The following is a 12,233-nucleotide window of genomic DNA, read 5'->3' on the forward strand; positions in this document are numbered from 1 at the left end:
GAAAATTGGATTTGTGGATCTTAGGTAGGAAGCAGAAAGGGGCAGTCAGGGTTGGAAAACAATAAGGTTGGAAGCCATGCTGGGGAGATGACCAGACGTGATGTTCAGAATGGTGCGTGATGCAGTGGTTTGATGAGATTTGGTGGGACAAATGTGAGGCCACTACTGAGGACAGAGCACTCAGTCTCCGAGATGGGAAGATCAGAGGGGATGGTGAAGACCAGCCAAGGGTTTGAGGGGTGATTCAATGGGATGGAGGGTGTCTGGGAGGGGAGCAGGGTGGAGGGTAGGAAGAGTCCTGGTGAAGGAAGGGAGGGTTGGGGAAGTCAGAGGGTGGAGGGGTGGAGAGGGAGAGGGAGAGCGCTGAGTGCTCCTGGAGTGAGAGTTTGCGACGGAAGCTTGGTCCTGTTGGTTGCAGAGCCCAAGGTGGAAACCTGTGCCCAAAGCTCGGTCCTATAGGCCACCGGATTTACGGTAAATGTTTGTGTCGAAGGCTCAATCCTGCAGGTTGCCGGGGCCAAGGTGGAAACTCATGTTCAAGGCCTGGTCCTGTGGGCTGCTGGCTTCAGGTGAAAGTTTATGTCAGATCCTTGTTCCTGTATGTCACTGAGGCCAAGGTGGGGGATCTTCTCATCCTTGATGTATGCCACGTGTGCATAGAATTGGTGGTTAAATGCATGGATTATGGAATACCTGGAGGTGCCTGGAAAGATAGGCCCAAGTCAGCATGATTTCTCTCAAGGAAAATCCTGCCTGACAAACCTAATGCAATTTTTTGAAGAGTTTTTAAGTAGGATAGACAGGAGTGATGCAGTGGATATTGTGTATTTGGAATTTCAAAAGGGCTTCAACAATGTGCCACACATTAGGCTGCTAAACAAGATGAGAACCCTTGGAATTACAGGAAGGATACTAGCATGGCTCGAGCATTGGCTGAACAACAGAAAACAGAGAGTCGGAATTAAGGGATCCTATTCTAGTTTGCTACTGATTCTCATTGGTGTTTTGCAGGGGTCGGTGTTGGGACCACTTCTTTTTACTTTGTATATAAAGGATATGAATTATGGCTTTTTGGCTAAATTTGTAGATGATACCAAAAAAGGGGTTGTGCAGGTGGTGCTGAGAACACCAAAAGGCTCCAGAGAGACTTGGATAGATTAGGAGAATGGGCAAGAAATACAAACTTTTGCTCTTATATGTTGTGTTCTTGTGAAACTCGTGCAGACACAGCATAAATGTATAAACTCTTACAGACACCGCTGGTTGCTGGCGCTACAATAGTGTTGTGCTAACAACTACATCAAGCATTCCACCCTTCACCCCATGATGATAAACTGCATGAGAATTTTGCACAGTTATGCATTCCAATAAGGAAAAGTATCATCAACGAAATTGAAACCATTATGATGTATTAAATCTAGTTAATCTCCGAGCCATCTATTAATTTTGTTTTGTAATGTAATAAAGGTCAGTCTGATTACGTCTGTGATATAACACCATGTATCTTCAGTGTTTGGGGTTTGATTTGGGAGATTAAAACAATGTTTTTGCAAGTGATTTCAGGTTCCAAAATGAGCACTCTGGCTTGGGAGGAAGAAGAATCAAGTTAAATGCAATAATTCATGATTTTAAAAAAAGAAATCATTTATGTAGAAAAGAATGATACAAAAACACAACTCAGGCAAAGAGAAAACAGTAGAAAGCAAAATATAACAGCCATGTTCAATTTTGGAAAGTTTTAAGTTGAAATTAAATTTTAACTGTTTTTGTTGTGGTGATTTCATTAAGCCTTGTGAATGATTGTTTCGATAAAATTAGTGTTTGGTCCAGAAATGCAGTGTGTAAAGTGAAAATGTACCAAAAGCAACCCCATTTTTCTTGTTTACTGAGTAGCTTAATGGTTTAGAAATAGTTGCTTTTACTTGCCATTTCATATTGTTTTCTCATTGGTAAATCTCTTGGTCTTCAATATCAACAGTTCAGGACATCTGAAAGGGAAAATGAACTGAAATACATAGAGAAATTCAATGATAATGGAAGTAGAAGTACATCAAGGAAAATGAGAAGAGAGTGGAAAAGTGGTGTTTGAGGCCAAAGCTCGATCATCCATGGTCCTGTTGAAGGACAGAACAGGATCAAAGGGCTATCTGTTGTATCCTGCTCCTACCTCCTATGTTTTAAGATGTTGAAAACCTGACCAACCTGACAGAAATTTTTTACAGTTTGAAACAGCGTGCTTGTGATATTTTCTCATCTTTGTAACATAAGCTAAATATACAAAAGCTTATTAAATAACAAAATAATACTTTAAATTCTGAAGCTGCATAGGCTCTGCTCCACATATTTCACTTTCTGTACATATTTCAATTTACTATACTGTAAATTCAATTAGTATAGGGTATGGAACAATATAATGTTTTATTGATGGAACTATTCTTCAACCAAGTATACCAAAACAACATTTTTAATTAAATTAGAATCATTAATATGAAATCCATAATGTTAAGATGAAAGTTCTTCCACACATTTGGTGTAGTGATGGCATATTTCAACTAAAAGAACAGGAACATTAGAGGATTGCTTGAAAACAAATTGTTCAGTATGATACAAGATCAATGAGTCAACATGAAATAACATTTCTGCCCAAACTCGAGGGCATACTGAGCAGTAGTGAAAGATCACATATATGGTTTAGGGCTTGGAGTAATCCCCTTTATAGATTCAAGATGAATACTATATGCCTCAAAAATAATTCTGAAGAAGTATTATTGACTATGAAAAGTGCTGATCATAAAGAATCCTGCTGCTCAATATATGCTGGATGAATTAGCATTGCATTTATGTCCTTGCAATAACAGCCCTCAAGGATCATCCTTATCTACAAATGTGATAAATGTGTGGACTTTCTTTGTATGGTCGAATTGTCTGCATTCTAGCATTTGTCATTGTATATAAAATAATATTTGTAGAAAACAGTTGCTTTTTGGTTCTAAGTAATCAGGATTAGAAGATGAGATCTTAAAATAATTTGACAGCAAAACACTGAAATTTGCTGCCAAATAAGGAAAATAAAATTTTGCTGGAATTGAATCAGAAAAAAATTATAATGACTGAAAGGAAATGTCCTGTTATGAGCCCAGAGGACACCAAAACCCAGCAGCAATAGAAATTCACCAAGACAAATGGTTATTTAAACAAGATTTGCTTTTAATTATCTTTAAACATGAAAACAGGATCAAACTCTAACTTATTACTATTAACAACTTAACCTAACTTAACCCCCCTCTAATTTTTATAAGCACACATGTATGTAATGTGTATATGTTCAGGGACATTCTTTGCTTTAATGGTCCAATCATTCACTTCTCACTTCTCCAAGTTCACCGGTATCGGGCAATTCTTATCCTGTGCACAGAATTGAACAGTTATGAATTTTCACCAGACTCTGGTGCTTAAAGGTAAATGGTTACTGCTCAGGAAGGTTTCAAAGAGAGATTTGTTGCTCAATTCTCCCTGATCAGCTACTTCAGTGACTTGTTGAAGAAACTTGCCCTGTCATGGGTTTTCCAAATGATAACCTCTTCTTCCAGGTCACCACAGAATTCCTCTTGTTTCCCTTAACTCAGGAGAAACACTCTAGCCAGCCATTTCCTCTCGTCAGGACCTCAACGGTTTTTCAACAGGCTGAACTCAGAACACAACCCATCTTCAAAATAGCATTTTCAATAAGCCTGCCAGCTTGTCATGTTGTAGCTTTAAAAGGTACTGCAGAACTCTCACTCTCTAAAAGAGAAATCCTGTTTGTTTTTTTTGCCCTCTCTCTGCTTGTAAAAACCAGAACTCCTTGCAGGACTCCAAAACCCAATTTTTGAAAGATCTTATCAGCACTTGAGCCGGACTCTTCCATTTGCACCTGCTTTTTGAAATTCCTTCCAAAAGCAATTTCATTGTCTTTGCAAAGGCTCTCAGATCCTGAATGTTTGGCTTGAGCAAAACTCTGGCACTTTAAATGAGATGTGAAATGTAAGTATCTGTTTGTGAAGTGACCTACACTAAACCCCCACAATCTATCTCTTTTAAAGACATTATTATATAAAATATAATATACGCCATAACAGTCCTCTCGCTGACAATATTTGTTAGAGAATGATAATATTTGTTAGAGAATGATAAGATAATGTTCCAGATAAAACCTGGCATTTTTTTGTGAAATTTCTGTTTCAACCATATTTTGGACAATTTTCTTCAGGAATTAAATGTATTTTGCTCAAGGAAAGTTCTTGAATTCATGTTTTTATAGTATTTTAATTATCTTTAAACATGAAAACAGGATCAAACTCTAACTTATTACTATTAACAACTTAACCTAACTTAACCCCCCTCTAATTTTTATAAGCACACATGTATGTAATGTGTATATGTTCAGGGAAGTTCTTTGCTTTAATGAAGCCTGAAGTTTTAGTACTTCTTGGACAAATTTCCTTGAAAATATCAATTTTATAATTTGAAATCAGATTTGTTGCATTGGATTGAAGATAACAAAACTTGGTGAAAATAAAGATGAAATTGAATGTCAATTTCAATCTGATTTTTCCCATTTATGTTGTTCTGTGTGACAATGAAATCTCAAATAGAAAGCTATGTAACCTGATGGTTTAATCTACCTTCATTTCAGAGTTTTTCTTTTTGAATTTGTTTAAGATGTAGTGTGTGTACTACTGTGAAGTGTGGAAAAAATGACATGCACCCAAGAAGTCGAAGACTCTCCCTGCTGCTGTCGACAGGAGTGATGCCATGGCAGCACTGGCCTCAGATTGGTCGGTGTTCCTGCCATTGCTTGTTGCTTCCTGCTGTATGAGTTGTCACCTGGGATGAAGGTCGTTGGCCCATGTGGGGTCTGTATGGTCGCCACATTTGTCGGCCATCTTGTGTACTGGGTCATGTCCCGGTTAGCGGGCTGCTGAATGACTCCACTCCCACCAGAATTGGCAATTGGAGCGCTGTCTGCCACTTTCAGTAGCCTACCTCTGCATCACGGGGGCTGTGTGGAGATCGGTTGGCTAAGATCCAGATGCACTGTCTTGAAGCAATTGATGGTGAAAGTCTCTTCCTTACTACCAATATCCGGTAAATATGTCAACCCATTGTGTCTGATTACTTTGTACAGCCCTGGTGTGCCCTCCTCCGAACGAAAACGTACTCGCAGGTCTCTAAGTCTTTGGGGACATAGGACTTGGCCTAGCCATCTGGCGGAGGTTGTGGAGGGCCTAGAGTACCGTGTCTTTCTCTCAGCTTTGTCAATGAAGCTGTCAGGTCCTCTGGGTCCTTGGTGGCAGCCAGGAACTCCCTTGGTAGCACCAAAGGCATGCTGTATACCATCTCAGCTGCTGAGGCGTTGAAGTCCTCCTTCGATGCAGTGTGGATCCCAAGGAGAACCTAGGGTAGCTCTTCTGCCCAGTTCAGTCCCTTGAGCTAAGCTATCAAAACTGTCTTTATGTCCCTGTGGAACCGCTCTACCAACCCTACCAGGGCGGAATGCCTTGGTGTGGTGGAGCTGGATTCCCAGCTAGTTGGCCAGTGCACTTCAAATCTCAACACCTAGGTATTAATCAGTGTCTTGGCACAGATCTTGGTGGTTGCGTTGGCTAGTGGGACTGCTTCCAGCCACCTCGTGGAGTGGTCAATCATGGTGAGGAAGTATCTCACACTGCAGGAGACCTGTAGTGACCCTACTATGTCAGTGTGGAGTTGGATGAGTCTAAGTTGCGCTGGCTTGAAAGACGGCGGGAGGGGGGTGCCTTGACTTTGTATGTCTGGCAGAGCATGCAGGTCTTGGCCCACTGACTGACCTGTTTCTGGAGGCCACCATTTTGACGGTAGTTCTGATGGCTGGGTTCTCCAGGTTATGCACCGTGTTGAAGACCTGCAGTCTCCAAGCTGCCAGCATGATGGGGTGGGGTTTGCCAGTGGAGATGTAGCAGAGGAGCGTCTGGTTATCAAGGCCACGGCTTTTCCCTGAAATGCACAGGATAGGTGGCATCGACGGGCCCCTGCACCCATCGTTGGTGATAGTAACAGTACTGTTGGGTTGGGGTGTCCACGTGCTTCTCTGCTTGTATAAACTTGTTGCCAATTGCGCGCAGGGCCTAGCGATCTGTTCCACAAAGGCGACTCTTTTCTTCTTCGCTCTCCAGATCACATCCGCCCAGGCCGCTACTTTCCTGGGGGTTGCTGAAGTCCTTGTCGGCCAGCAAGTGCTGTATAAAATCTGCTCGAACAGCAGACAAGGCCTGTGTCTCTCAGCAAGGGCAAGCATCTCACACATGAGGGTGGATGGGGCCCTGTCCCCCAAACTTGTCAGGATCACCAGTGTAGTGTGTGTGCTACCACGAAGTGTGGAATGAACAACACACACCCAAGAAGTCGAAGACTGGTTTATCGCACTGGCAACTCAGCTTATATTCTCTCCCTGTTGATGAGAACAGGAGTGACATTATGGCAGCGCCAGTCTCGGATTGGTCAGCATTCCCACCTTTGCTCATTGCTCTCTGCTATGTGGGTTATCACCTGCAACAAAGGTTGTTGGCCCCTGTGGGGTCTGCACAGTCGCCACGTTCATTTGCCATCTTGTATACTGGGTCACGTCCCAGTTAGCGGACCACTACAAAGAACTGTATTCCACAAAATTTTACTTTCTCCTATGTAAAACTTTTATAATAGTTCAACAAAACAATTCTAACACAAGCCATTATGTAAACACCTGAACTTAGTTAAACTTTGCATTGCCCATAAGAATATTCAAATATCGAATGGCTTGGAGTTGCATTTGTCAGTAACATTCTGTAGTGTGGATTATGGAGAGTAATGTTGCCTCTCTGTCTGGGACCTGGTGGGAATGTGGATTGTGGAGGGTCATGTGATCTCTCCAGCTGGAGCCAAGTCAGAAGTCACCTCAATTTGGCAATCAAGGGTTGGATCTGCCCACCTGTGAGTCTGATGTCTGATTGGTCCTGGCAGCTGACATGTGATTGGTCCTCATATAAAATATCTTAAAATCTGTGGTGAAAAAGCTTCTGTAGATTATGAAGCAGCTGAACAACACATAGATGAATCTGAAGGTTTTCGTGTCAGTAACGAGAGGATGATCACTAGCCTCATTGCCTACTCCAAAATTGTTACAGCAGAAAATGTAAACCTGTTGAAGGCAGCTGACAGCGAGGAAGTGCTGAACATTGACAATGATACACCCATTGTGCATTCCTTGAGTGATGGGGAAATTGCTGAAATGGTGTTACATACCGATGAGGACGAAGACATTGTGTGCCCAGGTGAAAAAATGCCCACTGGTTAAAATGTGTGATCAGTTAAATGGTGGGATGGAACAACATTCATTCATCAGTGAGCATGAGATTATGGCTGTTTATTCAATTAATGAGAGACTGCTTAGAGAGAAACCTCTTTTAATTAAACAGACAACACTGGAAGAAGTCATTAAAAAGAGTTCATTTTGATGCAATGTTTGAGCCGTAATGTGCACTGTTTAAGATGTCTGCAATATCTGAACCAATTTTATTTTGAAGCTTTACTTTAAAGTAAAAAACATGCCAGTGATATATTATGGTTTTTATTTATCTAAATTCATTTAATACCCCGTGCCCCCTGTTTTGTGTGATTTTGAAACATCCTGTTTGCTTAAAAGAACCACCATTTTAAAATGATTCCTAAATGAAGAAGATTCTGAACAACGGCAGGTGTCTGGTCACGATGATTCCGGATAAAAGGTTAGGCGCTCATAATTTACCTGAAACACAAAACCCTGAGGCATCCTTTTTTCATTCAACAATCCCTTGTTTGATTTCTATGATGAGAAAACATGAGTGAAAGAGTGAAAAGCCTGATACAAGAGAGTAGACAAATTTTTGCTCCATAGAAGCTGGCAGTCTTAGTCTGAAACATTGAGTTGACTAAAGCATTTTGAAAATTAATGATAAGCAAGTAATTGTATTTGATGATTCTACCCCAGGTGAATAAAAACTAAGTGAATTTAATTGCACAATATGTTGAGATCCTGATTCATCTTTTCCATAAATAGAACAAGCACAGCAACAGTTGTCTGATATTCCCTGGCTATTATGCATGGAATCTCTAAAGACATGCTAGGCTCTGTACAAATGTGATCCATGATCATTCTGACCACCATTGTGTGCACTTTGCATGTCTGCACTTTTTGTGGGTGGAGGGGAATTAGGGAATACTTAACAATTTTAGAGATTCATCCAAATTTATTTGATTTGGCATCAAAAGTAATTTTCCAGCTGGTTGTAGGTATAAAGAAAAAAACCGAGGGGGGAAAAAAAATCAAAGTTGTTTACTGGCAAGTGCATCAACTATACTTTCAATGTGAACAAATAATACTTTGAAGGGAAACCTTCAAGAACAATGCATTGCCGGTTTGAAAGATTGAGCATTTTGGGCAGCATGGTTGGCGCAGCACTAGATGCAGAGCCAAATAGGCTTAAATTTGTAATAATGACCTTTCTATGCCTATAGACCTGTGAGATTTTCTTCTGAGTTGTAATGAAGAATTTTTATGTATGTGTGTTAGACAACATCTCTCTGTGCAATCATAAAAAAAAATCTTTTCTTCTTTTTCTATGTTTATATAGCTATATTACATCTTGCATATTAACTGCTCTAAGGGAGGGAGGTTGGGGTGAATACTATCATGTATGTAATTTTAATTTGTTTCTTTTGGAATGTGTATAATTTTGATCACTGCACGCATGAAAAAAATTTGAATAAAATATTGAAAAAAAGCACTGGATACAGAGCCAGTGACGCATGTTCAAATCCAGCGCTGTTTGTAAGCAGTCTATCCATTCTCCCTGTCTCTGCATGGTTTTCCTCTTGGTGCTCCAGTTTGCTCCCACCCTCTAAAAGTGTACTGAGATTGTGGGTTAATTGGTGTATTAGGGGGGGGGGGGGGGCGCACAGCTTGGAAGGTCCTGTTACTGTGCTAAATCTAAATTGAAGTTTTTTCCTTACTATAATTTGCAGGTCGATTTTGAATAATCAGATGCATTGTTTAGTTTTTTTAAAGTAAAGCCTTGGCCAAAGAATCCCCTGTACTCAATAAATCATCAACCTATTGGCTCCTAGAGTTAATTTTGGTTTTCCGTCCAAATGAATCTGATTAATATGAGAGTCAAAATCAATGAGAAAACAATACATGGGAATACATTAACCACCAATGAATCCGTGGAAGCCATATAACCACTTACAGCACAGAACAGGCCAGTTCAGCCCTACTAGTCCATGCCGTAACAAATCCCCACCCTCCTAGTCCCACTGACCAGCACCTGGTCCATACCCCTCCAGTCCTCTCCTCTCCATGTAACTATCCAGTCTATCCTTAAATGTAACCAATGATCCCGCCTCAACCACGTCTTTCGGAAGCTCATTCCACATCCCTACTACCCTTTGCGTAAAGAAATTTCCCCTCATGTTCCCCTTATAATTTTCCCCCTTCAATCTTAAACCATGTCCTCTGTCTGTCCCTTTTAAAATCTTAAACACCTCTATCAAGTCCCCTCTCAATCTTCTATGCTCCAGAGAAAAAAGCCCCAGTCTGCACAACCTTTCCCTGTAACTCAGACCCTGAAATCCTGTCAACATTCTCGTGAACCTTCTCTGCACTTTCTATTTTGTTTATATCTTTCCTATAATTTGGTGACCAAAACTGTACACAGTACTCCAAATTTGGCCTCACCAATGCCTTGTACAATTTCATCATAATCTCCCTACTCTTGAATTCAATACTCCGATTTATGAAGGCCCACTTCCACCCCCACCCCAACAGCCCACCACCAGACCCCAACGATAGATGGTAATGCTTGTGAGCCACACAGCGACGATGGTCATTGTCGGCATTACTCACCATTATCACCCTAATATCAACTCTGCGTATGACCCGGGGATATTTTTGAGCATTTTTACCATCAAATACAGTACATATTAATTTACTTTTTAAAATAATTTCTAAACATAAAACACACTCTATATTAAATTAGATGTTATGCAACTACAACAGATGAGAATTGTGAGACATTTTGACATCCACAAATGAAACAATTCATGGTTGTTGTCAGTACAATTATTCCAGGTGAGAAGCTACACCTGTTCTTCAATACATTCAGAAGGATCTTATCCAGTGGTTTTCAAATTGCCCCCCTAAACTCACATTCCATTTGAAGTAATATGCGTGCCATTAGTGCTTTGTAATTAGTAAGGGATTGCTTCAGGTGGCATGTGAGTGGGAAGGGAAGGTTGAAAATCATTGCTTTTGACCCAATCGTTATTGAGATATTTTGCTTGAGAAAAATTGTCATTGTCCCATTTCCTTTGGAGTTATGAAACCGTGCACATAACGAGTTAATTAGGTACGATTAAAACAGTGGTTTTCAAACCTTTTTCTTTCTACTCACATACCACTTTAAGCAATCCCTTACTAATCACAGAGCACTTATGGCATAGGGATTGCTTAAGGTGGAACATGAGTTTAGGTGGACAGTTTGAAAACCACTGATCTGATCCAAGGGTTCAAGAGAAAGTATAATGGCCCTCACATCTTTTCTTGAACCAACTATAATGATAAATACAGGCAGTCCCTGGGTCACGAATATCTCATACTTACGAACAGGATGTTCTCCAATTTGCGTGTGCACATAATGTTACCTCACGAACGCAAAATAAGAACCGTAAGTACCTGTTCCACCTTACATACAGACCCAGGTAACAGGATTTGTTTGTAACCCGGGGACTGCCTGTATTTATGTATCTTTCCTTTAATATTTAGCCTCTTATTGTCAGAGTACAGTACGTATAAGACATCAAATGCAACCCTGAGATCCTTTTTTCCTGTGGGCCAGGCAAAATTTCTACTTATCCATAAAGGTAAACTGTACTCAAGAAAAAAAAGATATGTTATACGAAACAGAGAAATGTAAACAAGGAAAGAAATGTAAATAAACTGACTGGACAATACTGAAAAAAAATTCAGAAATAAATAATGTACAAGTTAAAGTCCTTAAATTCTGTATTGTATTTGCAGTTTATGCAGTTGGCTGCAGCAAGTAAGCAATTTGGTGCATCTGTTTTGGACAATAAATTCATGTTGAACACTGAACAACACACAAAAGAGAATCTTTTGAGAAATCCATGTTATCATGTCACAAACTCCACAGCGTAACATTTCGTTGTAACTGTATTCTCCTTATAAGCTTTAATTAAAGCAGTTGTGACAGCCTTTCCAAGTTTCACTTTTTTTCTTTCAGTTATATCCATAGTTTAACATTAATGCATATTTAAATACTCAAGCCATCATATTTCTCGACTTGTATATGTTGTGTTCAGAATAGGTTCGATGGGTTCAAAGAGAATCAAGGTGGGACACATGTTATTAACAAACAGTGGTCTTTGTTTACTCACAGGGGAATTCACAAAAAGGGAGTACACTGACACACTGACAGCACACAGGCATGGAATATCGAAAAAGTTTAACTTGTTCAGCATCCACCACCCACAGTATACTGCATAACTAAACGAGTAAATACAAATGAACCTGTTCTCCAGTGTCGCAATCAATAATGAAAGACTCTTCCTTTTCTGCTACCTGTAGGGGACTCTGCAGCTCTCTTTGGCATGTTCATAGGCTTCTGACAGATAGTGTCGACTGGGAGGGCGGATGACGATGATGCTCGACAGGGAGGGGCTCTTATAAAGTAATTATTGCACTAATCAGCGACGGCACCCCGACAGGGAGTTGCTGTTATAAAGTGATAATTGCACTAATTAGCACCAAATTCCATCTTTGATGAGCAGATGTCATCGACAAAAAAAAAGTGCCTGTTTTTGGAGGTTGCTGGTTTTCGGAATTCCAGATATACCTCCCTAATTAATTGTCTGATTTTGGGCACTTTGTTAAGAAACAACATCAATCAAAATTTTGCTTTTAACTTTCTGAAGCACAAAATCCTTCCAATTATTGGAAGATCCTGAATTTAGTTGCACATGTCGATGTCTGATTTGTAACATACAATCTTATTGGAACATTTAATTTGGATCTCTTTTATTGGATTTCAGTTCCAAAACTTTATTCACATTGGATGCAGACATCAATGTTATTGTTACCAAAGTGTCCTGTAATGTCACTCTTTTCATAATTTAAGTACATA

At 40.1% G+C, this 12,233-nt stretch overlaps 1 long non-coding RNA gene across 1 annotated transcript in view; it reads right to left on the reverse strand.

Moving 5' to 3' along the window:
• LOC138764123 (uncharacterized) overlaps positions 1–12,233 on the reverse strand; it is a 67,909-nt gene that overhangs the window by 16,100 nt on the left and 39,576 nt on the right. The window contains exon 3 of the long non-coding RNA XR_011357992.1: positions 1,927–1,988. This is a non-coding gene — a long non-coding RNA (uncharacterized lncRNA). The remainder of the gene's footprint in view (positions 1–1,926; positions 1,989–12,233) is intronic.

This window comes from Narcine bancroftii, chromosome 5 (assembly GCF_036971445.1).
Source record: "Narcine bancroftii isolate sNarBan1 chromosome 5, sNarBan1.hap1, whole genome shotgun sequence".
NCBI lineage: Eukaryota > Metazoa > Chordata > Chondrichthyes > Torpediniformes > Narcinidae > Narcine > Narcine bancroftii.